We start from the raw sequence: 25961 nt of genomic DNA, 5'->3' as shown, positions 1-25961 counted from the left end.
GTCCCTGGCCCCACTTGCTGCCCCCATGCACCTCCCTGGGGCAGAGGCAATCCCTATCTCTCCCCTGCATCTCCGCGCTGCCTCCTGCATCAACTGTACACACACAGGGGTCCTAGTGCCCCCATTCACTACTGCTGCAGAACAGACTGACCCCTGGGCCACTGCCCCTTCCACCCCTCAGACCCTTTCATTTTCAGAGGACTCTCCTGGCCCAGCCGCCACCCCTGCCAGTCACTGCTCCTGCCCCATGAGTGGATGGGGGCAGCCCCACCCCAGTGAGGCTACAGTGGGGGAGAGCAATGAGGAGGCACATGTTCAAGGAGGGAGGAGGCTTAAGCTCAGTAGTTTACGCATTAGCCTACTAAACCAAGTTGTGATTCCAATCCTTGAGAGGCCCTTGGCAATCTAGAGGCAAGAAATTGGTACTTGCTACTAAAGTGGGAAACTTAGAGGGCTGAATCAATGACCTTTAAAGTCCTTTCCAGTTCTAGGAGATTGGTATATCTCAGATATTGGCCACCTTTTTTACCTTGAGAGAGGCGAGGACCTGTACCTGAGGAGGCTGACATGTGCGTGACAGTGAGTGCGAGTGGTATAGTGCAGGATCCTCTGGGTTAGCTGCTGCCTTCAGGAGGGCTGGGAATCTCTCTCTGGCCTTGCTTGCCCTGGGGCAGCCTGTCTGCACCTGAGCTCCTCATACCCCAGCCCTATACTCCCACCCAGGCCCGCACTCCTGGTGAGGCCTCACCCCCTACACTGACACCTTCTGCCTCAGCCCTGAGCCTCTCCCTCACTCCAAACCCCTCATCCCCAGCCCCATCCCACCCCCGAGCCCGCACCCCCAGCACCCAACCTCTGCCCTAGTCCTGAGTCCCTCCCACATCACCAGACCCACTCCAGAGCCCTCACATTTTGACATTATTTTTAAAAATATACAGTAACTCCTCGCTTAACGTTGTAGTTATGTTCCTGAAAAATGCTACTTTAAGTGAAACGATGTTAAGCGAATCCAATTTCCCCATAAGAATTAATGTAAATAGGGGGGTTAGGTTCCAGGAATTGTTTTTCTTTCTTTCTTTCTTTCTTTCTTTCTTTCTTTTTTTTTTTTTTTTGCCAGACATATTTTATATAGAGAGGATGTATAAGGATGATGTAGTTGGGTTTGGTCCTGCTTTGAGCAGGGGGTTGGACTAGAAGAGCTCCTGAGGTCCCCTCCAACCCTGATATTCTATGATTCTATGAAAATATAACCCCCACAAAAATTGTTGTTATTGAATCAGGATTGTTTCCTGGGACTGAAACCTTGTCAGTCCACATGGACCAGGCCCAGTGAGCAGTCAGCACTTTGAGGAATATCCTTTAGGTCCTTTATCCTTATTGAGTAAGGATCCAGGAGCTTCGGTTTTTGCCACCAATTTGTACATGACGCTCTCAGGGGCTTCAGAACCCATCATCATGTTGCTGCTTTTCTTTCCAGGAATAAAGAACATGGAGGAAAAGGGCAGATTCTTGTGTCTGACAAACCTCCCTGCTCCAGCCCAGCACCAGACACTGACGCCTTTGCATGGAAGATGAAATTGCTGCTTTATTGAAAACAGCTGATAGCTGTTGGCTTATCTGTGTGCGAGGTGGGAGCTAGGGAAGATCGAGGACTCTGTCTCTGCTGAGCATGATGAGCCCTCTTAGAACCCCATCAGGAGCTGGACTAGTCCACATTTCTGACAGGACGTGCATGTGAGGGAACAGACAATTCCCTGGAGTGTTAGTAGCAGGCACAGATGGAGCATGTTCACCACCATCTCTGGCTAATATGTCAGACGTGTTAGTCATGTTTTATTGGAGGCAGGAGGACACTTTTATCCAGAGGTCGGTTAAAGCAGGATGCACAGCTCCTGAGCTTGGAGAAATCCATGAACCCATTAAGTTTGAATCTGATGAGGACGTCTGGTGAGGAGGCAGAACCTGGATCCACCATGGGGATGAGGCATGGCGCCAGGAGCATGTTTGCAATTGGGGAACCTTTTGCCCCTCACATGGATTGGCTCAGAGTCTTGGTTAGTCTTAATGCACATGCTCCACACCCAGAATTCATGGGGTGTCTGTGTGTATTTTAATGTCATGCACTGCATACCCCTTCCACATATGGGGCAGCTGTGGCAGAGCCAAGAACAGACTGCAGATCTGCCATCTCACTCCATGGCCATAGCTACATGAACATCCTGTAGCTCAAGCAGAGAGCTGAGTCCTACTTTAATCAACACTTCATTGTATAGCTACACCTCAACCCAGCCCATATTACCGCTAAGGGCCAATGTGCAGTGAAAGAAGTGCATGTTAAATCTATTTTTAGAAAAACTTGTACTGAATTAGGCCCTGAGCACACCTCCTTTTTGGAAGTTCAAGGTCACTTTTTCTGCAGCTCTTCCAAAGCGAGCAAGACTGCTGCGCTGTCTGATACCCTTCCACGCACCTGAATCTACAGGGACCATTAGGCAACATCTCCTTAGAACGACAAAGCTGATTTTCACCAGCTGAGTATCTGAATGGTACTGAGGAGATAGGAGAGAGATGGTGAAAGTATTAACCAAAAACCATCCTAAGGCAGTAGAACTGGAAGTTAGTTCCTGATTCTGCTACAGGCTCCTATGTGACTTTAGCCAAGTCACCTGATCCCCAGTTCCCCATGTCTAACAGCGGTAATAATCCTTCTGTTCTCCCACCTGTGGCCATCTTGTCTACTTAGCTTGTAAGTTCTTTGGGACAGGGATTGTTTCTATGTGTATGTACAGCACCAAGCATAGTGGGACTGTACGTACCAGATAATATAAATAAATACTAGCAAACAGAAGGGGGCTGACACAGTCATCGCTCTCAGTTTGGAGAAGTTTCTTATGGAAAGATGACATCAGCGAATTTATAGTGTTGTGGAGAAAGGACAGTTTGAAAACAAATTTTCTTAAAATAACCCCAAAACAGTAGAAGAGCATTTAGTGGTGCAGTGACAGTGCTGGAGCTGAAAATTGAGTACAGGCCAGGTCCTTGGCTGGTGTAAACTAGTGCGTTTTCATGGATCCTTCTGGGGCTTGGGAAGCAGACAATAGCCATGAAGCAGTGTGCTTCAGCCATGCCCTCAGCAGCACCTCCACCCCACCACTCACAACCCATGCCAGGGGCTGGGAGCAGGGCTAATGTAGAGATTTGATGCCAGTTCTACAGCAGCCAGGAAGGACTCCTGCACTGGAGACTAATCACAGGGCCATTTCTGCTCACTTAAAGCCCCTTTACACTGCCAGAGTGGCATAAAGAGGCTTTAGAATTGGCCCTAGGTTTCCAGGACAGGCAGAACGTGATAGTAACCCTCTCAAACCAAAGAAGCAACCAAGGTCCTTACAGGTTATTTATTCTTTGCACATTACAGTGAAACAGCAGAGCTAGCTCACACATAGCAAATGAGGGTTCTGCAAATCACCATACCCCCGCCCCGCGCATGGTGTGCTTTCCCTAAGAAATAACTGCCTCTGACCTGGGATCTGGCCCTTTAAATCTGGGAGAGACACCCGGCTACAACACTAGGGTGTCCTTTGAATTCAGTAGGAGTTGTGGATTTGGATCAGAGAAAGGATTAGGTCCAATCCCACTTCCCCTTCCAGGTTTTGTAAGTAGTTGTTGAAGAATGGCAACTGAAGCACCTGCCCCACTGGCACAGCAAATCCGGCTGCATGATAAACATCGGTGGTTGGAGAGGTGATTGTTTCACAGAGATGAAGTGGAGGGCTCTCCCCAACTCACAGCCAGCAAAACAAATATACATTGAGTGCCAATCCCATGGGATAACTCCAGTCAATTTTAATGGGATCAGGACTGGGTCCTCATTCAGGAATAGTGCAGAGTCTGCAAAATGCAGCCAGCTTCCACTGAAGTGACATCACGTGCAGGAAAATAACTAAACAAGAGTAGACAAAGCCCACTCCCTTCCCCCACCAACTCACAGGTAATATAGGCTGCTCCAAATAAACCAGAAATGTCCACTTCCAGACAAAGGTTGTGGCATCTCGTGTTGGGACTGGAGCAGGGAGGTTTTTCCATATATAAGTCTTCACTTTTCCCTCCAGGCAAGCTTCTGGATCCTTTCCCAGGAGAGGTAATGGAACCAGAGGAAATTCCATCGAGTGTTAACTCTCCGATCTGCACTGACAAGATTTCCACCCCAGTTTTGGTTTGCAGACTTCCCCGATTGGGTAATTACCTGAATTTTTGTCAAAGCCAACACCTTCCCAGCCCATGCCACAGCAAGTGATGCATGGAAATTGCAAAGCAGCAAAGGGAAGGGAACGTGGAGGTGTGCAAGAAAGGAGGAGTTCTGTGCTGGGTTCTAGGAGACCTGGGATTCTCTGATTTGGATGAAATTGAATCTCACTAAGACTCCCAATGCCATTCTCAGATGGATTAAAACAAGCATGTCACTCAGGGACAAGGCACCTCAGGAGCTACAACAGACCCAGATGGATGCAACTTTTGGAGCTGGTATTGGAACAGAATAGAGGATCTCTTACCATCTTGGTGCTGCTAGTGACAGTGGACACGGACAGAGTAAAATTTTGAGTCGTGGGGCTGGGTTTTCTTGTGCCTTTAATCCATCTCCTGTACTCCTCTCTCACCTGGAGAATAAGGGACATGATCACTACATCATGTAACTAACACCTCAGGCCAGGCCACTGCTAGGCCCATGAAGTCACTGAGTGGCTGATTATCTGCCATAGGCATTACCTGGCGATTGAGGAGACAGTGCACCAGGAAGATGAAGGCTCCTGCAGGCTGTTGACAATGGTGAATAAATACGCCATGACCATTTTTGCTGAGCCGACTTGGAAGAGACCAAGACTCCATGCAGCTCAGAATGAAGAGTTGGGCGATAGCTTTAAAAGTCAGTAGCCTGATAAAGGCAGATGGAGAGATCCCGTTATAACGACCCTATGGTGAGTGACTGAGTCAGGGCTCTGGGCCGTGTGGGGCTAAACAGCTGGCACCCGCTTACTGTGTCTTAGGTTACTGTTAAGACGAACACAATGGCAACTACGCCTATGAATCTGAAATACAATATTGTGCCCAACCATCTTACCCCCGACACATACACCTTCCTCCTACAGGTGGCTCTCTTCCAAAGCAAATGGTTCAACCTCATTACAGTTTTGTTCTTAATCCCTTCACATTTTGTTTTCAATCCCTTCACATGAGGCCCTGGCAATGTGACAATCAAGTGGGAACAGGATATTGGGCTCTTGGGACCCCATCTATCTTGTTCCATAAATAGACAGAGGGGTTGCTAAATAGCAACAGTGAGCCACACTTGCCTTCCTCCTCAATGGATGGCACTTTACCTTGACAGTATCCACAGCCCCAGGGAAAGAGATGAGTTTCCTCCCTAAGTAGCACATGGCCCAGCTCTGAATATCAGCACAGACTTTCTGCTTACACAGCACTAGGCACATGCAGTAAGTAACACCATGGCTTTCTGTAGCCTCAACTTTCTGATCTGCTTCCAAAATCTTTTTCCTCTCTCATGTCACCATCCAGCACTCCCAGCTGGTGGCCCTGATCTTGTTCATCTCTAACAAACAGATTTCATAATGACTTCAGCGGGCTTTGGAACAGACTGCAACTGTCATCTCAATATCCATCCAGGGACCAACATGATGCACATGGCAGAAAAGTTTGTCCCATGATGATCCTTTACTGCCATAGACCTCTCATCTCTCCTAACCTGACCTTTCAATTGCCACCCTGGCTGTTCTGTGTCTAATTTAAGATCTGATACAGCATACCCCTATTCATGCAAATTGTCCTTATTTTGGCAGATGGTCCCATGGACAACTTTAGGACTCATAAGGGATTCCTGATGAGTTAGGGTTTAGCAGCTCCTAGGACAGTGAGTCTGTTACTCTCTCATCAAGCCGAAGGTCGCCAAGATAACTTGGAAACCCTACAGTGGCATGTGCTCAGCTGTATGGTAGCAGCAATCTGTGCAGAATGCCACAGGAATTCCCATACAGGAGGCTCACTGGACCCTTCTAGTAGATGTAGTGCTGTCCTACCTGGTGTCTTTGAGAGTGGACACATCTTCATTAAGGGAGGAGAGTTTGTCTCTCAGGATCCACAGGGTTACAAGAAAAAATGTTAAATTTATCTGTGGAAACAGCATGAAATATTCCTTGTAAAACATGCCAGCCAAGGCCAGTCTCTCTGGCTGAGGCACGGAACAATCCAATGGGATCAGATGGCTGCACATCAGTGACTGCTCGTCCAGTGGGTCATACACCATTTCCTGCCAGATCCTGGTCCCAGGTCCTGCAGGGAACTGTTGGCATAGGCAGGGCTGCAATGCATCACATGTGATCATACAGCCAGAGGGCCACATTCTGCTCTTATCTGAATCTGGAGGGACTCCACTGATTCCAGTGGGGTCTGCAGTTATTCCAGATTTCGAGCCGTGTGATTTGGGCCCAAAGCTTCTAGATCCAGTCTCTAGAGTGTTCCCTTCAATTCTGAGGCTGAAATTAATTCTTAACCTGCTGCCTGAGATGGGGAGGAATCTGCAAGGACATTTGCTACTTTTATCTCTTGCAACACATGTACCCTTCCATCCTCAAACTCCCCACGCTACAGCCACCTTCCGTTCCCCCATCACTTGGGTTAGTTACCAGTCAGGTTGGACAAGGCAAGGGACAAAACTCTCCTCATTCCGGCAGAGGTTCCACTTGCTTCCATGGCAGCATTGCATGAGTAATGACATATTATAATTAATCATATTATGGTAGCACCTAGAGGCTCCATTAAGACTGCACTGGGTTCTGTACACACACCTAGAAAGGGGCAGCCCCTGTCCTGGAGCATTTGTTCGCAATATAACTAGGCAAGACCACAGGCGCCAGCTTCCTCCAGGACCCAGGGTGCTCAACCCCCAGCTCTGCCCCAGGCCCCACCCCCACCCGACCCTTTGTCCCAAGCCCCCACCTCACTTCTTCCCACCTCCACTTGGCTGAAAACCCCACTGCTTCTCCAAGCTCCCGACTCTTCCCACTCCCACCCCACCTCTTCCAACCTAATTCCGCCCCCTCTCCCACAGTGCCTCCTGCACAGCTGATTGCGGCAGGCGGGGTGGAGGGGAAGTTGTTGATCGGTGGGGCTGCTGGCGGATGGGGGACATGGGGCATGTGGTGGGGGAGGTGGCTGCCAATGGGTGCTGAGCATCCACTAATTTTTTTGGTGCCTATGGGCAAGACAGACAAAGGGTGGGAGGAGAAACAGAGGTACAGTGAGGGGAAGCTTCTTCCCAAGTTAACACAGCAGGCCAATGGCAGAGTCAGGTCTACTGACTCACAACCTAGTGCCCGACCCATTCGCCCTGACTGACTCCATAGAATGTAGGCTGTTGTGTTAGGGGGAAATCCTGAACTGGCCAAAGAGGGGTGGATGAAATGGGATCTTATAGGACTCTTTCATCTTAAATTCTCTGGGAGATATTCTTCTTTTGGCTCCACTGGAGTCCACGGGGTTGCAGAGGTGAGAGGAGAATGGGCCTGTGGTTCTGTGAGGAACCCACCAGGATTATGGCACAGACTGGACCCAGAAAGCTCCAATGAAATCTTCTCTCCAGGCTGAGCCAGCAGCTACAGGGAGGGAGGAAGAAGAAGGTGACTTTAATGGGATTACTGCCCTTTTTCAGCCCTGGGGGCAGAGAGGGGGTGTCACAGGGTAGCTGGCTCTCAAAAGCGAGATGGATCTCAGCCTGCCTGTGACATGGCCGACTATATTGTGAGTAGCAGGCTAACGGCCCTTCCCATCTACCTCAGCATCTCCTGCTTTCTACCACCACTTCCTCTTCCACCTCCTCAAATGACCCTTTCTGGTGGATGGGCGCAGTATTGATGGAGGGCCAGACATACAGTGGATGGACATTGGCCCAGCTGCACTGAAGGAAGTGGAGCTGCCCTGATTTACACCAGCTGAGGATGTCGCCTGGGGTGTCTAGAAGACGCCTGTTTTAGTGGAGTCGCTCACTTTAGAGAGGGGATCCTAAGGGATTTGCACACAGTAAGAAGGTGCATTTGTTCCCTACCCACCAGCACCACAAACCCAGCCTGGGAGCTGGGAGTCAAGCTGGGATCTTTCTGGCTTGTTCTTCTGCATCATCAGTAGGGTGAGGAGTGTAGATGGCTGACAGGGGGCAACTCAACTGCAGCTCTCGGGGCTGCTTCGTGTCCCTGGGGATGGGAAGGGTCCCAGGGGGACATTCAGCTCCCAGGCAGGGCGAGCCAGGAAATCTAGGTTCAAGTCAGACCTGGGGTGAGCCAGACAACCGCATGGAAGCCACATCCCAGCTCCCCTTCGGGATGGGCGCTGCACGTACTGTGTGGGAGTTCCGTAGCCATCAGGATTCACCCCTGCAGAAATAGCCACCACCAAGGCTGGGAATCCGTAGCTGAACGTGTACATGAATCTCTTCTTGAACCGGCTGGCGCTGGTGTAATTCACGACCTGCAGGTTCCTGACGGTGAGGAAGAGGTGCAGCCCCTCCAGGAACATCCAGCTGAAGCAGGCCAGGAAGAGGTAGTGCAGGAGGCCAGCAATGACAGCACACACCACCTGAGGACAGGACAAGAGAGAGCTCTGGGACACTGCTTCCGGGAAGGGGAATTTGGAGATGGGGGGACTTTGGGGATGATCACATAGGGCACATCTCTCTAGTTATGACACTCTCCCCGAGACAATACCTTCTTCAGTCTATGGGGGCTTTTCTAAGGGCAAGCTGGCTGGCCCTTTCAATCATTCAGAGTCCAGCCTGGTCCTGATCTCCACTCAGAAAAGATGGTTTCTGGGGGTTGTAGTTCCCAAATAAATGGTTGAAATTGTCGAATACTGTGAGGAATCCTAGGAAAGGGAGCAGGGATATAAAGAAATTCCCGGTCCTCATAATAGGGAGAGACCTGGAGGGTGTAAGTTCTCTTCTCTATATCTGCTTCATGGTATAGGTGTCTTGCATCTGCCCATCAATCTGGGGGAAGAGAGGACAGACAGGGGACTGTGACTCTGGAAATCAGGGTTCCTTTGTCTGACTGATGAAGGAAGGAGCCCACAAGGAAAAGGGAAGGACTGGTTTCACCCATAGAGATTTCTTTTGGAGGGGAGTAAATAATTATTTCTGCAGGACTAAAGAACATGAAATAAATATTACCATCCAGCTGAGGATATACAAAGGTGCTGGGGTGAGGGGAGCTGTAGAAATGCTGACAGAGGATCTGGACACAGCTCAATTTTAAATCAAGAATAAAAGTGGATAACAGACCTGAATGCCGGTGTGCTTCACTGCAGTGAGGAAGAGCAGGTCGGCCACGAAGAGGCAGAGGCAGAGCTGCAGGTGGAGGGAGGTGCTGACGTTCCAGATGGAGCGGCACAGGAGGAAGGTGAGGATGGTGAGGAGGAGGCACAGCAGGGAGAGGGTCAGTCCCACGTAGGTGATGATGGTCAGTGGGGCACTCTCCTGTAACACAACAAAGGGAGAATCACCAGTGAATCCTGTGAAGCTATATGGGAAATAGAGGGAAGTAAGGACACCCCGGAGAATTACAGACAATTCAGTTTAGCTTCCGTACCCAGAAAGATAATGGAGCAAATAATTAACCCATCAATTTGCAAACACCCACATGATAATAATGTGATAAATAATAGACAGCATGAATTTGTCAAGAACCAATCGTGTCAAACTAACCTGATAGCTTTCTTTGACAGGGTAACAAGCCTTATGGATCGGGGGAGGAGGGGAGAGGTAGATGTGGTATATCTTGACTATAGTAAGGCTTTTGATACTGGAAGGAGGTGGTGGAATCTCCATCCTGAGAGGTTTTTAAGGATGAAAAAGTCCTGGCTGTTGGTGTTGGTCTCACTTTGAGCAGGGGATTGGACTAGATGACCGCCTGAGATCTCTTCCAACCCTAATATTCTATGATTCTATGACTGTCTCATAAATAATAAGGTGAGTGCATAACTGGTTGGAAAATCATTCCCGGACAGTAATCAGTGGTTCAAAGTCATGCTGGAAGGGAATAACGAGTGGGTCCTACAGGGATTGATTCTGGGTCCAGTTCTGTTTAATATCTTCATTCATTATTTAGATAATGGCATAGAGAGTACACTTATAAAGTTTTTGGACGATACCAAGCGGAGGGTTGCAAGTGCTTTGGAAGATAGGATTAAAATTCAAAAATGGAGAAATTGCTTGAAGTAAATAGGATGAAAGTCAATAAAGACAAATGCAAAGTACTCCACTTAGGAAGAAACAATCAGTTGCACACTTACAAAATGGGAAATGACTGCCTAGGAAGGAGTACTGCAGAAAGGGATCTGTGGGTCATAGTGAATCCAGGGTCATCCTTAGGGCGCCCTATGCAGTATTATTAAACTGGCGCCCCTATGCCTGATGGTAGCCCGGACTCACAGCCCGTGGGGGGTAGGAGGGAGGGAGGAGGTAGCAAAGGATACCGAGATGCCCAGCCCACCTCACGGTGGCAGAGAGTCACAATTCCTCGCAGAGACCCTGTACCCTCTCCTCACGCAGAATGTGCGGCACTGGCACATCTGCCTCTCTGAATATGGCCCCTGCTTGATGAGACTGCAGCGTGCACTGGGTGTGCAGGAGCTGACCCCCACTTACCTGCTGTCATGGGCGGTGCGTGAAGCTGCCCTTTGGGGAGCCTAGCTCCCCAGCCCACCTCTTCTGCCTGTGGCCCTGCCCATACTCCACCTCGGCTCTGCCCAGGCTCCGCCCCCACTCTGTTCAGGCACCTCCCCTCCCCACTGTCTCCCTCCTTTCTTCCCTCCCCCTCCCTGCTCACCCCCTTCCAGCCAAATCCCTGAACTCAAATGAAGCAAATGACATTAGAAAGAAATTGCAGAAGAGTAGGGGGGTGTTCAAAAGAAAATGGAGCATGTTTTCCACTGCATGCCAGATGGTGAAGACAGGATATGCAGAAGGTACCTAATTAAAAGCACTAAATTTAGGAATAAAAAATGTCAGTCTCAGGTATTTTGATATACCCTGAACTGTGTCAGAGATTTATTTGCAAAAACTTTATAGTAAGGGCATCAGCTGTCCTGCTGACTACAACATTAAATATTATGGAATATGTGATGCAGCTCTTCTCAGGGCCGCCCAGAGAGGGGGGAGGGAAGAGGGGCAATTTGCCCCAGGCCCCACAGGGGCCCCCACGAGAATTTTTCGGGGCCCCTGGAGCGGGGTCCTTCAGTCACTCCGGGGGGGCCGGAAAACTCTTGCGGGGCCGGGCCCAGGAGTTTCTTCCGCTCCTGGTCTTTGCCGGCGGGGCGGAAGGACCCCCCGCCGGCGAATTACCGCTGAAGCGGGACCTGCCGCCGAAGTCCAACTCGGTCTTCAGCGGTAATTCAGCAGCGGGGGGCCCTTTCGTTCTGGGATCCGCCGCCAAAGTGCCCTGAAGACCCATGGCGGGGGCCCCCCGACACCGAATTACCGCTGAAGACCGAGCTGAACTTCGGCGGTGGGTCCCGGTTCGGCAGTAATTCGGCAGCGGGGTCCTCGCCGTGGGTCTTCGGGCACTTGGGCGGCGGGTCCCGAACGGAAGGGTCCTCACTGCCAAGACCCCAGGCCCACGGAATCCTCTGGGCGGCCCTGCTCTTCTTTGTTTTACATTTTCTTAATCAGTATTTCTAAGCTGATTTTATATTTTAAATATACTCTTAAGCTTTCATAAAGTAACCCTGCAGTAAAGTAATTACTGCATATTTAACTCACTGAAACAAAGACATTATTTTAAATGAATCAGTCACAGAGGTTTAGTGTGTTCATAACAATGTTCATTGCTTTTAGAAAAAGGGAACACTAATTTACTTTGTGTGATCTCCATAACAACAGACATGTTTATGAAATTTCATCAACTTTAAAAAATAAGTTTCCAAAGATTTTAGGCATAACAAAGGATTTTATATCTTACTAAGGTACTGATTTTGCTGGAGGGTCCCTTAAAACTAGTTCATCAAATAGTCAGAAGTAAAGAAAGAGAAACTCCTTTGTCTGAAAGGAAAGGAGTGTTGTCCCTTTAAGGGCTAGCCTCTCTTCAACGGGGAGGGAAAAATGGATGGACAGAAAGGACAGGAAGCAAGTTTTTTGTATTATAGTAATTCAAATTAAAATGTGTATTGTAGATAAGAGTGGTCTTTTGAAGGATTTATTTAAAAAACTCTATGTCTGTAGATCCAAGCATTTAAAGCTGAAGATGAATACTCAGATTGTGGATCTAAAAACCTATGCAAGGATTTTTTAGAGATGTGATTTTATAATCTTCAGCAATCTGCTAAGGAAATATTTTTAAAGCAAATTTTAAACTAAGGTCCTGTAGACTAACACGTTCTGAGTAAATATTACCGTCATGCACAACTGTTTGTCAGTAAATTCAGAAACTGACAGTATATACCTGGGGGTTGGCAAATGCCCGTTAAATGGCTTCATTACCACTTGAATGGCTCTTTGAATGGCTGGAGGCTTTTTTACTTTTAAGTTACTAGATCCAGGGGCGGCTCTAGGTATTTTGCCACCCCAAGCATGGCAGCAGGTTGCCTTGGGCGGCTTGCCGGCGGGAGGTCTCCGGTCCCGTGGATTCGGCGGCACGCCTGTGGGAGGTCTGCCGAAGCCGCAGGACCAGCAGACCCTCCGCAGGCATGCCGCCGAAGGCAACCTGCCTGCTGCCCTCGCGGCAACCTGGCAGAGCGCCCCGGCTTGCGCCCCAGGCACGCGCTTGGTGTGCTGGTGCCTGGAGCCGCCCCGACTAGATCCCCTATGGAGTAAGAGTCACCAGGCTGCAGTAGCTAGCTGTGGGAGCCTGCAGGAAAGGTCAGCACAGGCATAAGAAGAAGCGGAAGGGTGGACACACATTTTTGGGTGCCATAAGCAGCCATGTTTGCGTATGCCTAAGGATGGCCCTGAGTGGATCACAAGCTAAATATGAGTCAACAGTATAACACGGTTGCAAAAAAAGCAAACATCATTCTGGGACGTATAAGCATGAGTATTGTGAGCAAGACACAAGAAGTAATTCTTCCGCTCTACTCCGCGCTGATTAGGCCTCAACTGGAAAATTGTATCCAGTTCTGGGCGCCACATTTCAGGAAAGATGTGGACAAATTGTAGAAAGTCCAGAGAAGAGCAACAAAAGCGATTAAAGGTCTAGAAAACATGACCTGCGAGGGAAGATTGAAAAAATTGGGTTTGTTTAGTCTGGAGAAGACTGAGTGGGGACATGAGAACAGTCTCAAATACATAAAATGTTCCTACAAGGAGGAGGGAGAAAAATTGTTGTTCTTAACCTCTGAGGATAGGGCAAGAAGCAATGGGCTAAAATTGCAGCAAGGGCAGTTTAGGTTGGACATTAGGAAAAACTTCCTAACTGTCAGGGTGGTTAAACACTGGAATAAATTCCCTAGGGAGGTTGTGGAATCTCCATCATTGGGGATTTTAAGAGCAGGTCAGACAAACACCTGTCAGGGATGGTCTAGAGAATACTTAGTCATGTCTTGAGTGAAGGAGACTGGACTAGATGACTTCTCGAGGTCCCTTCCAGTTCTATGATTCTATGGAATATGGGTGACCATTTATAATATTATGGATACCAATACAGTAACTCCTCACTTAAACTTATCCCAGTTAACGTTGTTACATTGCTGATCAATTAGGGAACATGCTTGTTTAAAGTTGTGTAATGCTTCCTTCTAACGTCGTTTGACAGCCGCCTGCTTTGTCTACTGCTTGCAGGAAGAGCAGCCTGTTGCAGCTGGCTGGTGGGGGCTTGGAACCAGGATGGACTGGCAGCCCCCCGTCAGCTCCCCACTACCCTAAGTTCCCTGTGCAGCAGCTGCCTGCAGTTCAGCTGTGTCCCTCCCCTCACTGCCATGTGCTGCTCCTGCCCTCTGCCTTGGAGCTGCTCCCTGAGACTCCTGCTTGCTATGCTGGGGGGGAGAGAAGGAAGAGGGCGGCTAATGTCAAGGTGTCCCCCTCCCCCCTGCTCCTGTACCTCGCTTACCCCATCTTCCATAGAGCAGGGCTCAGGACGGAGGGAGCTTGTAGCAACTGCGGTCTCAGCAAGCTGATCTAATTAACAAGGCAGTGTACATAAGGGAAATGTGCATATCTCCCTCCATTCCTGCTGCTTTGCAGAGGGAGAGAGTTAACCCTTGAGGGTTCAGCCAATTGCTAGTTCATCATTTAGCAGTAAGGGAAATATCCCACCATCTGACTCCTCCACCTCAACCGAGCTTCACAATCATCATCACTGTGTACCAGTATTAAACTGTTTGTTTAAAACTTATACTGTGTGTGTGTTTGTGTGTGTGTGTGTATCATATAGTCTTTTGTCTGGTGAAAAAAATTTCCCTGGAACCTAACCCCCTCATTTACATTAATTCTTATGGGGAAATTGGATTCGCTTAACATTGTTTTGCTTAAAGTGGCATTTTTCAGGAACATAACTACAACGTTAAGTGAGGAGTTACTGTATTACAAAATCGCAATGAACCTTACAAGATATGCCATGTAAGGTATCAGTTGAAAAGTTATGATTTGCTAAGTATGATAATCTTGTGTATATATATGCATTATCTTTGCATTGTGAGTTATAAATATGTGTGATATATCTGTGCTGCGTTTCTGGGTGACACCCCTAGACAGATTGGCATCAGCACTATCCAGTCTGTTTGATGGCCCATCAAGGGTAATCAGCTATACCAGCATTCTCAAACTGGGGGTCCGCAGGTCCCGCTGACTGTTCTTCACCTCCCTCCCAGTGTCTTCTGCATGCTGGGGCCCAGCTGTTCGGCAGCATGCAGGAGGCGCTGGGAGGGAGGGGCGAAACGTGGAGGGGGTGCACTTGGGGTAGGGGGTGGACAGAGGCAGGGAAGAGAAGAAGCAGGGGTGAAGCGGCGGCGCGAAGAGGTGGGGTGGGGCCTTGGGGAATGGATGGAATGGGGTGGGGCCTGGGGCTGAGCGGGGGCTTGGGGGGTCTGCAAAATTTTTAAATAAAAATGGGGATCCTTGGCTTGCTAAAGATTGAGAACCGCTGAGCTCTACAACGAACCCATTGAGAGAAGCCAGGAGCTATGCCCACGAGTCAGCAGGACATGTAGGGACATGCCTATGGACAGGGGACTCCAAGTACCTTTCCATGCCCATGTGCTGTGAGCTTGTGTTTGGGACAGAGCAAGTACAAGCCACATGGAAAAGGATAGAAAAAGGCAGCTGCATCACCTCCATTTTGTCTTCAGTCCTGATTCTCACTTCTGCAGTAACTTCTCTACAAACGGAAGCTTTGAACAAAGATCTGATAGACACATCTAAGCTTTGGGTGTGTTCCAGAGGGACTTTACAAGCCAGCAAACTCGCTAAGGCTGCTAAGAACCTGATATATGGACCTTGAAGTCATATGTATCAGATTGCTTTGATCATTTAACAGCTCTCTTCTCTTTCTTTTCTTTTCATTTATAATAAAACCTTTAGTTTTAGATACTAAAGGATTGGCTGTCAGCGTAGTATTTTAGGTAAGATCCAAACTAATATAGACCTTGCAATGTGGCTGCCCCTTTCAGGATCAGAGGAACATTTTGTTAAGTGACTAGAGTTTTAAGTGTGAGTTCTTTTTTCAGCTTCTCAATAACCAGTGTGGGGGATCTGGAGCACAGACTGTGACCGGTTGGTGATTCTAACTACAGTGTTAACCACCAGTTCTGGGGGAATCTGCTCTCCTTTTTACAGCCTGCCCTGACCCTGGTATTGTTAGTGTGGGCTACTCTAGGGACCTCAGATCACAACCCCAGCCCAGCCCCCTTGACCCTGACCCATCCTGTATGGCCACAGATTATACCCCGAGGTTCCAACTCAGCGTTCATTCAGGCAAAATTTTCACTGATTTTGCTCAAATCAGGAGCTCAGAGTTCAGCCCTTTGATCTGAGTCTGACAGTGAGATACCTCCACTCCGGTGAGACCCATAAGGAGTGCGAAGCTCGAGAGATGGTCACAGCTGCAGATGGTGTGAGTGCTGTTCGTGTGGAGAACAGCGCAGCCATCCTCAGCCCAGGTGACGTTCCCAGCGATGAATTTCCAGTGAACGCAGCGAGTCTCTTCCTCCTCTTTCTTTGCCTGGAAACAAAAACACCCCATCATCATCCTCACTGGATCATGGGGAGAACGCTGTTTCTTTTGTCACACATCTCTAATAGACCATCATAAACCTGAAATCACCAACGGTTTCATGGCTCTCATTGTGCTGCACGTAACAGTCATTTGGGACTTCCCATTGGCAGTGGAAATACAAGCGAGATCCTCCAGATCCAACAGCACAAGCCCTGAGCCCAGAGCTAAAGTGGTAATTCCCTTAACTCTGAGCACTGTAGGGTCTATGACACACAATAGTGCAGTTCCGATTTGAGCCATTAAAAGGCATTCACAGACCTGCCCACAAATACCCACATGCACTCTAGCAAGTTCATTACTTAATCAAAGAAGGCACCATCTCATGCTGTTTCCCTGAACTCTGCTATCTATAGGGCAGAGGTCCCCAAACTGTGGGGTGCATTCTCCTAGGGGGACATAGAGGAAACTTCAGAGGGACATGACAGGCATCGGGTCAGCCCCCATGGGGGAGCAGAGAGGGAGCACCACCCAGCCCCTCCCCACCATGAGCTCTGCTCTGGTCCCACCAGTAGCCGCATCCCCGACTTCCAGCCCCAGGCCTGGCACAACCCCCAGCCTCAGCATAGCTCCACTTCTAGCCCCAGCCCCAGCCCCAGCCCCAGCTCCAACCCCTTATGGCTCCATTCCCAGCCCAGGGCTGAGGCTAGGGGCAGGGGAGGAGTTGGGAGACGAGCCACACCTGGCCCTGGGCTCGGCTGCAGGCTTCCACCACAGCCCGGCTGCTGCTCCACTCCCGCCCCGAGTCTCGGCCCCCAGCCATGGCTCTGGCCCTGATCCCAGACCCAGACCCAACACAGCCGTGGCCCCAGCCTCAGCCCCCTTACGTCCGTGTCCTTTCCCCCTACCGCCGAGCCGTGGTCCCGCTCCCATCCCCAGCTCAGAGGGTGGGGCGTGGATAATGGTAAGGGGTGGGGGACAATCCTCAAAAGCTTGGGAACCACTGCTATAGGAAGTTGTTTTCCAATTATTCCTGCTCTAAGGGATGAGCCAGCCACAGTTGTTACTCCTGAGCATTTTACAGGATGAATCATAACCCAAACAGGCCTGGGGTGAACCCTATGTAACGTCCTCCATCAAAACAGCCCCCGTGTCAGGACTGAAGAATCTCCCTCTCTTTCTCAGATAACTGTTTCTCAGTCCAGAAAGGCAACAGAACTCAAATGCCCTGCAGGAGACGCACCTTTTAAGTGACCAGTTGGAGCCCCGGGAAACAGACCAAAGTAAAAGGCTCGACACTCACCTGTCTATGGCGCAGGGTGAAGTTCACAGGTTTGAGGAGGTTCATGGGCCTCCCATTGCCAACAGCCCCACTCACCACCCTGGAATTCAGGTGAAAATTCCTCAATTTTTCATCAGCCTTTAGGTCTCCCCCATTGAGAAATCTCTTGTCAATGATGGAGTCCAGGGTGGAGTAAGAAATAAAAGCAACAGCCCAGGAATCTGAAAACATGAAATGATGCCTCATCATAGAGACAGGGACACTGAGACAAAGAAAGAGCAAGCCAGGTGCCAAAGGTCACAGCGAGTCTGGGGCAGAGCTGGGAAAAGAACGCAGGAGTCCTGGCTAGCAGTTTGAGCTTTAACCATTAGGGTATGTTGCCTCCTCCCTCTTCTTCCGCAGAAGGGCTTCTGTGTTGGAAACATCCAGAGTGCTCTATGCGAGTGTGATTCCTAAAGTGCACTAACATACATTAAAGCCCACTAGGGAACCTTTAGTGCACACTAGTAGGGTCTATACAGACCAATTAATGCACAATACGTTAGTGCTCTTTAGAAATCATACCCCCACACTGCACATTATCCAGCTAGGCAGACAGCCATAGGTGAAAGGCACTGAGGTGAAGCCATAGTTTTTCTTTCTTAGGAGAGGCAGAGGGGTTGGTTAGTGAGGAGTTTTCCCTGGTGATAAAGATTTAAGAACCAGTCCTAGTTAGGTCCTACTGGCCTGAAAATCAGAATAAAATTGGTAAATATCATCCTGGTTCCATTCCAAGAAGTCCCACATGACAACCTGGGGCCTAGCTGGGCTCATCATCAGGACATCATGTGTTGGGTCAACGGATCTCTGAGCTTTCCATTCTCTGGACCAATTCATATGCCTGTCAAAGCTTCTCTCTCCTCTCTGTCCCCCCCTCCCCCGCATTGCTCGGTTTTCATGCTGAGGGACAACCAGGAATGAAGGGCTCTGAGAGCTCAACGGCCTGAGAAACACTGGCTCAGCCAACAAGGTCCACACTAGTGTCAGGATAACAGAGGTGAGCGAACCAGCCTGGGGCACAGAGAAGGGGAGAATTAAGGCTGCGATTTAGTTTATAGTTAAAGAGGCGAGTGTCTGGGAAGCACCAGGATGGTACCTTCTGTCACTGCTCTGGTGACCGTATCACAGTGAATGTCCATTGTCTCCTCCTGAGCTCTCAGCCTGAAGACCTCATCACAGGGACCTGCAGCCGGCACAACGAGTGTCTCGATAGCTGGGGAGGGAAATGGCAAAGCCTCTTGCTGCATGGGCAAGGCAGGTTTGGAGCTCCACTCTCTCTGAATCCCACCCCCCCACCCCCGTTATCCACACCACCATTTAAAGGTGTTTCCCGGAGCCCCACTGGCAGACCACCGATGATACAACAAACCTGAGTCCCCATGAAGATGTCACTGTGCCAAGAGGCAGAAGGAAGCTTCTCCCTGCTGCCTCACCTCTGCGCTTTAGCAGGGGAAGCAGCAAGAAGGGGTATTGCTGGGGCAGGGAGTGAAAGGAGGACGCAATGGCAGCTGCCTGTGGTGACAGGAGATTGGCATCGCTTTTAACACCCTCTCAGGCAGCTGCCATTGCTGCAAAGGCCCAGGGCTGGGTTTATGGGTGGCAGGTAGCATAGGCTGGGGAAGGCTGTGCCTCCCCAAACAGCCTGGCATGGACCTGCTAATGGTCCATCCCCAGGTCCTCTCCTGCCTGCTTCCAGTTCCCTTCCCGCTCTTCTGCGGCTGAGAGGCTGGGGCAGGCAGGCTGGGGCCAGCGCTCACAAGGCCCAGGGCTGGGGGCGCTGGAGTTGCGGATGCTCCGGTTGCCTGGCGCTCCAGGGCTGGGGTAGCGTGGGGAAGGGGGGGGCAGGTTGCTCTGGGCTCCAGCGGAAGAGCGGGGGTGGAAGTGGAGGCGCGGGGACTTTGGCAGAGAGGGAGGGGCCGAGGGCTAGCCTTTCAATGGTTAGCCTCTCTCAATGGCTTGTTCACCTGCTGCCCATGGCTGGGTTATAAACTCTGAGAGAGGGACAGCGAGGCTGCAGTGGTGTTCTGTATTGAGAAGAGTATAAGCCCCTATCTCACAGCCACCATTAGGTGATGTGGGAGCCTCCCATCCTCCTCACCCATGGACTCTGTTGTCACATTCTGGGTCCTATTCTCTGGAGACTTCAAAGCAGCTGTCAGTGCAGCCAATTCCACACTCTGCAGGAGGAACGTCACGGCGGAGGCCACCTCCCCCTCGCTCTCCTTCCCACCAGCACTGAGGGTGGAGCTATTCAGGAAGGAACCAAAGGGACGAGCAACTTCCTGGGATTGGGAAAGGAAACACCCTGAGAAGGAGGGAGGATTTCAGTGGTTCATGAGACACATTCTTCAGAATACCAGGAGAACAATGACCCTCTTAGGGACATATGGGTTCATAGTGACCTTCCCCACTAGGAGGGACTGCAGCATTCTCAAAGAGGGAGCCCTTTACGGAGCGAGTGAGGCTACTGAGCCTTGCTCAGGACTCCACAGTAACCTGAAGCCAGGGTCAGGCTAATACCCTGTGTCGTTCCCTCCTCACCCCTGGTCCCTTCAGTGTAGGTGGCAGAGAACATTGCAGCAAATCAGCAGGCATCTAGGTTCTCCCTGTGTTGCCCCCGGAAGGAATTTGGATCTTCCTAGGACCAGTGGGGACAGAACCCAGATCCCCTGCCATTTAAGCTAGAGAACATGCACATGCGCACACACCCCTGTTCTGAAGAGCAGCTACAATTCTATGCACCTGATGAAGAGGGGTGTAGCCCATGAAGGCGTATGCTGAAATAAATTTGTTAGACTCTAAAGTGCCACAAGTCCTCCTGTTCAATTTCCCCAAAGTGAGACTGCTATTCCAGTGCTCAGTGCATTTGCCCATAGAGCGCCCACACATGTAGGGGTTGAATCTCTGACCTCCAGCGATACTGCTCTGTCCTGTGCACACATGGTCTCCAAATTCACCAAGGTTGAATTCATGAAGGAGCAAAATTCACTGTTGCTGCCCTGCAGAGCAATCAGAGGAAATGGGTTATTTCTACAAGAATGGAAATGCCACCCAAAATTAAGGTTAATGGTTCCAGATTTACCTTGCTTTGACCTATGGCTGGCTGGCCGTCCCACTGGAATGCCCACAGATTAAGACATGTGAAGGCTCAGTGTGGTGAAGCCCACAGACACGCTGATATTTCATGTAGTATTGAAGCTTTCATGCATATTAATGAATTTCTCCTTCCCTTCCTCACGAGGGTTTAGTAAGGATTATTATCCTCCTTCTATAAGTGGGGAACCGATGCACAGAGTGACTGAGCAAATTGCCCAAAGTCACACAGTGAGTCTGGGGCAGAGATGGGAACTGAACTCTGACTTCCTGTATCTCTGGCTGATGCCTTAACTGCAGAACTCTGATGTACAGTGGGGGTGTCACACACCTAAGCATGATATGGTCAAGTTTCCAAAAGTTCCACTGATTCTGCTCCCACTGAAGTCAGTGGTAAACCCTGGATAAGCAGAGAATCCTCAGGCTCAAAGTTTTCTATGTACTCTTTGTGAAAACCCTCAAAGCCCAAATAAACCCCTTCAACATACCTGCAGAAATACATCTTTGCACATCTCTCTTATCTGTAGAGTCTCAGTCTGGCATTTAAAGGTTACATCTAGCAACAGAAAGAGAGGCAGGACAATTGCATCAGATCAACATCTGCAGGGCTAAAGTTTTCAAAAGTGTCTTGTAATCTGAGGCCTCTTTATAGGGCCCTGACTTTCAAAAGTGCTGAGCACTCACCCTCTGACAATCAGGCCCCTTTAAACACTCAGGTTAGGCAACCAAAGGGCCATCCTTTCTTCCTACTAGCAGGTGTTTTCTCCCTTTAACTCCATTGATCCCTTAAGCCCTGTCTATCTGACGACTTTCAGCTGATTCTGTAATCAGTTAGCAATACATTCAGCTCTGAAAGCCTGGCGTGTGTCCACACATCACCTGGTCAATACTCACTTAAGCTTTGCCCGTGTATCTCATTGATCAGTGTGTGTTATGTGTCCTCTAGGGGATGGTCCACCACAGATCTGGTTCTGCTACAACTCCTAGCTATGGGAGTTCATCTCTTAGCTCGACCTTAGCTCAAATCGTAGTAGGTCACGCAGTTAGAAAGTTTTGGGTTTGATCCTCGGTGATAGATGACTGTTGTTACATCTATAGTCGAGAAGTTTCCCTTCCCCAGAACTGTTCTAATCCTGCTATTGTACTTTTTAATGACGTGAGTCTCATCAAACCATGTCTACACTAGAAATGCTAAAGTGGTGCAGCTGCAGCTGTGTCACTGTAGTGGAGACACTGACTACAGTGTTGGAAGGGTTCTTCCATTGCTGTAGTAAATCCACCTCTGAGAGGTGGTAACTAGGACAAGACAAGAATTCTTCTGTTGACCTAGTGTTACCTACACTGCGGCTTAGGCTTATGGGCCTTTACATGATCTTGGCTTCATGTGCAAGGCAGATCAAGGATGTGCTCAGAATGCGCCATGCTACAGCTACTCCCTGGTTCTCAGGGGCCATGGGAAGCAGAGGGTAAATTTCAGCAACCCTGCATGGTCCCAAATGCATAACGCACAACGGTGGCTTAAAGCTACCTTTTCCTCCACCCTTTCTATCCCCCGCCGCAAGCACAGGAGTGGCATAAGTGAGAATAAGGCACAAAACTCTCTTGGGTACCCAGCAGGCATTACAACCAAGTGTAGGAGGAAAAGTGCAACAGTTCTTAAACCAATTCAGAACAGCTGGAGAGCATCTGCCTAACTGCATGAGCTGGGCTGAAACTAGTTCGGTGCAGCTAGCAACACAGGCACAATCTTAGGCCTGGACTATGCCTACAACTTAGGTAGATCAGGCTATGTCGCTCAGGGGTGTGAAATATTCATGCCCCTGAAAGACGTAGATAAAGCGTCCTAAGCCCAGTGTTGACACTATTAGGTTAAGAGAAGAATTCGTCCCTCAACCTAGATACCAACTCTCGGCGGGGTGGATTAACTCCAGGGACAGAAAACCCCTTCCATCGCTGTACCAAGTGTCTACACTACAGTGCTACAGAGGCACAGCTGCAGCGCCAGAGCTGTGCTGCTGCAGCTTCTGTAGTATGGACATAGCCTGAGTAACTGTGGCTAGGGGTGGCCTAGGATGGCATGTTGGGCCAAATTCTCAGCTGGTGTAACTCAATGGAGCCCCATCAAAATCAACAGATTTTACACCAGGTCCATGGTTGCCTCCCTGGTTGTAACACTGTTTTCTTTGCAGCATGGACACAAACTGTGGTCAAAGTAGATTTAAAACCCATTCTACTCACTCTTCCTGCAGGAACCCGGAATCCCATAGCTGTCCATGGTGGCAGTGCCAACACTCAGGAGCGCAAATGGAGAGCTGGGATGTTCCACAACATGGGAGCTCATGGCAGGTCCAAGCGGACGCATGCCCCAAACGAACTCAGTGCCAGGGACTCGGTTCCACACCACATCACTTAGAGGCTGATTGTCTAGGATGATGGCACCAGTCTCTGATGTATTGGCCACCATCAAGGCAAAGTTCTCGAAGCCCTCCTGGGCATTTATAGAATACATCCGGCAGTAACAGGCAACATCTGGAACGTTCATCAGGAAGGCGTGGGAGGAATTAGGGACAGCTGCGCCCACGCTGTAGAACACCACCTGGATGCCCACATTAGCAGAGATGGAGACTGGGATCCAGGGCTTGACAGGACGCTGGAGTACACTGCCTCCTGCTAGAGTAACAGTCTCTGGCTGTTCCCCTAGTTGATACAACACAGTTGTGTTCTGGGAGGCAGTGATGTAGACTATTTCATTCACTTTCTGCCAGGGCAAGGGAGGAATGATGTATGTTGTACCCCAGCTGCAAACTGGTAGGAGCTGCTCAAAGACATGGTTGCATTTTGTGTTATTACAAAAACACCCTTGGCCAACCAAGATGGCCACTGGCTTTTCTGAGACAATCCTGGTGCCAGACAGATCTGCTATGCCTTGAAACTGGTAGCCTTCGAAAGCGCGGAGCTTAATTTCCAGTTTGTTGCCAGTGGAGTAGACCTGTGTTAGGTAATGTAACTTGCCTTTCACATAGACCTCCACGGCGTTGCAGTCTTCGTACGTCATAACAGAGAACTCTGGGTAACTATCTAAGGATTGTGTAGAGGGAGTCACTATGTAGTGTTCATTTCCCAAGCTGGAGACAGGATACAGCACAGTGGTCTCAGGGATCACATGTTTGTTGCTGACAGACACTACTGAGATATCTTTGTCAGCCTTGACTAGGACCACATTGGGGAACTTGGTAGAGCCCTTAATTCCCACTGACTCTGGTAGCCTGACCCGCACCATCTCTCCCCGATTTACCATAATCTTCTTCTCAAACCTACCCCTGTCACCCGTGTAATTGGAGATGGAAACAGACACTGAAGTGAAGGCAAAGTAGCCAGTGATTTGCACTTCAAATTGACTAGAGTTCCCACAGTCGTGCATGTAGGAGGTGATGAATTCTCTTCCCAGAGTCTCCGTCTCACATGTGCCTGCAAGGGAAAATAGCAATAAAACGTTGGAGGTAGAGAGAGGTGGAGAGAGTAAAAGGGTCTAGATCAACTTTTTATCAATAATAAACATTATTTTACATAGTGAACAAGCACAACTTAGACATCTTAGAAGCCAACAAAGACCTTGGAACCAAACACGACTTCGGGGAATGTTCCAATCTGGATCAGAACTCCATGATTGTCCCTGATCTCTATAATAGAATAATTGTTCTCCCATCCCTAGCACCTCCTGTCTAAGCTCAAAACACTTTACAGACAGACATTAAATAATTCTCAGTCCCACCAGGAGATGGGTCAATATTACTGTCCCCATTGCACTGGGGGGGGGGAACTAAGGCACAGAGAGGGTTAGGAGCTTGCTCAAAGTAATCCCACAAATCAGCAGTAGAACTAAGAATAGGACCCAGGTTTCCTGACTCTCAGTCTCTTGTGCTCTAACCATTAAAACCTACAACCCTTCCCAGCACTGGGAATAGAACTTTAGTCTGGTGTGTTGATAAGGGTAGGCGCCTTGGGTCTATTGGGCTGAGGTGATAATAAAACCCTTTTGTACTGTTACAACATTAAACACCTAAGGGTGGTTTGGGGTCTTGTGTCAAGTTATCACTGGCACCTTCTCTTGTTGCAACCACCCCTGTTATATATATAGGTTGTAGAGCAGTTTTTAAAAAGGTTGTAGAGCAGTTTTTAAAAAGGTTGTAGAGCAGTTTTTAAACTAGGAGATGGGGGAAAGCTGACTGCTGCAGAGGAGCGTGTGGATCGGACACAGACTTCTCTTAGGGGAGAGTCTGATGATAGAGAATCTCCAGGTTATAGTCGGGAGCAGAGGAATGAGAAGTATAATGTAAGGGCCGGATCAGATGATAAACAGTCACATAAAAAAGAATCTGGCACATCAGAAAAAGGCAGGCTAATAAACAGGGACAAGTTTTTAAAGTGCTTGTACACAAATGCCAGAAGTCTAAATAATAAGATGGGTGAACTAGAGTGCCTTGTGATCAAGGAGGATATAGATATAATAGGCATCACAGAAACCTGGTGGACTGAGAGCAATCAATGGGACACAATCATTCCGGGGTACAAAATATATCGGAAGGACAGGACAGGCCGTGCAGGGGGAGGAGTGGCACTATATGTTAAAGAAAGTGTAGATTCAAATGAAGTAAAAATCTTAAGCGAATCCACAGGTTCCATAGAGTCTCTATGGATAGAAATGTCATGCTCTAGTAAAAATATAACAGTAGGGATCTATTATCGACCTCCTGACCAGGACAGTAATAGTGATGATGAAATGCTAAGGGAAATTAGAGAGGCTATCAAAATTAAGAACCCAATAATAGTGGGGGATTTCAATTATCCCCATATTGACTGGGAACATTTCACTTCAGGGCGAAATGCAGAGATAAAATTTCTCGATACTTTAAATGACTGCTTCATGGAGCAGCTGGTACGGGAACCCACAAGGGGAGAGGCGACTCTAGATTTAATCCTGAGTGGAGCGCAGGAGCTGGTCCAAGAGGTAACTATAGCAGGACCGCTTGGAAATAGTGACCATAATACAATAGCATTCAACATCCCTGTGGTGGGAAGAACATCTCAACTGCCCAACACTGTGGCCTTTAATTTCAAAAGGGGGACTATACAAAAATGAGGGGTTAGTTAGACAAAAGTTACAAGGTACAGTGACTAAAGTGAAATCCTGCAAGTTCCGTGGGCCCTTTTAAAGACACCATAATAGAGGCCCAACTTCAATGTATACCCCAAATTAAGAAAAACAGTAAAAGAACTAAAAAAGAGCCACCGTGGCTTAACAACCATGTAAAAGAAGCAGTGAGAGATAAAAAGACTTCCTTTAA

The 25961-nt window shown here is 49.0% G+C and overlaps 1 pseudogene; it reads right to left on the bottom strand.

Annotated features, from left to right (window-relative positions):
• Window positions 1-4553: 4553 nt before the first annotated feature.
• On the bottom strand, window positions 4554-23330 carry LOC120394697 (annotated as a pseudogene).
• Window positions 23331-25961: the final 2631 nt, after the last annotated feature.

The sequence above is a fragment of the Mauremys reevesii genome, unplaced genomic scaffold, assembly GCF_016161935.1.
Source record: "Mauremys reevesii isolate NIE-2019 unplaced genomic scaffold, ASM1616193v1 Contig74, whole genome shotgun sequence".
Classification (NCBI taxonomy): Eukaryota; Metazoa; Chordata; order Testudines; family Geoemydidae; genus Mauremys; species Mauremys reevesii.
The sequence above is the reverse complement of the archived record's forward strand: the minus strand, read 5'-3'. Positions and strand labels throughout refer to the sequence as shown.